Below are 1,161 nucleotides of genomic sequence, written 5' to 3'. Positions count from 1 at the left end.
AAAAAAGGGAGTGGAAGTTAACTGAGAGATAAGTGACACGGTAGCCTCTGAGTTTTGGTCAAACATATGGGTATTGTCTAACAGCTGAGCACAAGAGTACTAATCACCTGTTGGACGAAGGTATGTTAATGTTTTTTTTGTTTGTTTGTTTGTTTGTTTTGTTTCTTACCTTGTTTAAAGTGTAATGGTGCTGTGTATTTACCGTAGCAACATGTGACTTTTGAGAATTCAGATATAATTTCATTGATACAAAGTTATCGCGTATAAAACTTAAAAGAAAGTTTAATCAGCTCAGTTTGCTGAAACTTTATTTTATCGAATAATAGATAGATTGTGGAAAAGGACTGTCGAGGAAATTTAGATTCTTTCTTTCTTTCTTTCTTTCTTTCTTTCTTTCTTAAGGTTTTGTTAAAAAAGACACCAATCAACTTTTACCTGAAGTTTGAATAGTCAGACACCAATCAACAATCATTCCACTCAGCTTGAATTTTGGGGATGTTATGATGGTCTTTTCTGAAATTTGCATTGTGTATAATGTCTTATTTATTTATTATGTAGAATGATAAGGGACAGTCAATTCAGAAAGTACTGTAGCAATGTAGGTACTGTGGTGTTTCCACAAGCAGTTGTCTTCTGTGGCCTATCTGTACCACAAGCGGAACTTGTCAGCATAGGCAATTGCAATGTGTTGTGGTTTCACAACACATTCTTCTAGCTTTCTCTTAACCACAGAACCTCAGTCTTGGTTCATGTCAGGTAGTGACCTGCTGTGACTTGTCCTTCTCTTTGAAGCTCCAGCTCAGGTGAGGTTGCTGATGTTGGCATGCAGCTACTCAGTATATTTCCATTAAAGGACGTAACAAACAGGAAATGAATAATTTTCTCATGTTTGAGTTATTGTCCTAATAATAATAAATAATAATAATAGTTATTATTCTTATTATAATTATTATTATTATATTTAATTTTCATGTCTTGTTGCAACAAAAATGACTGGCAAAAATACATATGAGAACAAGAAGGACTTAAGTGACATTAAACCAAGGGCCAAAACAAAAATTTACCATAGTTTGATCTGACTTTGTGTACTGATTTCAATAGTTTATAATAAAAATGTGTACACACATGGATGACAGTATACTTATTGAACACTATTTTAAC

General features: G+C 33.2%; 2 protein-coding genes across 2 annotated transcripts in view; both read left to right on the top strand.

The window, feature by feature from the left end:
• LOC107569468 (gap junction gamma-1 protein-like) overlaps positions 1-1,161 on the top strand; it is a 12,756-nt gene that overhangs the window by 509 nt on the left and 11,086 nt on the right. The window lies entirely within an intron of this gene.
• Positions 7-1,161, top strand: part of LOC107569469 (gap junction gamma-1 protein-like) — a 6,455-nt gene continuing 5,300 nt past the window's right edge. The window contains exon 1 of the mRNA XM_016255570.1: positions 7-120. The gene's annotated coding sequence lies outside the window, so the exon portion shown is untranslated. The remainder of the gene's footprint in view (positions 121-1,161) is intronic.

The sequence above is a fragment of the Sinocyclocheilus grahami genome, unplaced genomic scaffold, assembly GCF_001515645.1.
Source record: "Sinocyclocheilus grahami isolate Dianchi unplaced genomic scaffold, SAMN03320097.WGS_v1.1 scaffold1347.1, whole genome shotgun sequence".
In the NCBI taxonomy this organism is placed as follows: domain Eukaryota; kingdom Metazoa; phylum Chordata; class Actinopteri; order Cypriniformes; family Cyprinidae; genus Sinocyclocheilus; species Sinocyclocheilus grahami.
The sequence above is the reverse complement of the archived record's forward strand: the minus strand, read 5'-3'. Positions and strand labels throughout refer to the sequence as shown.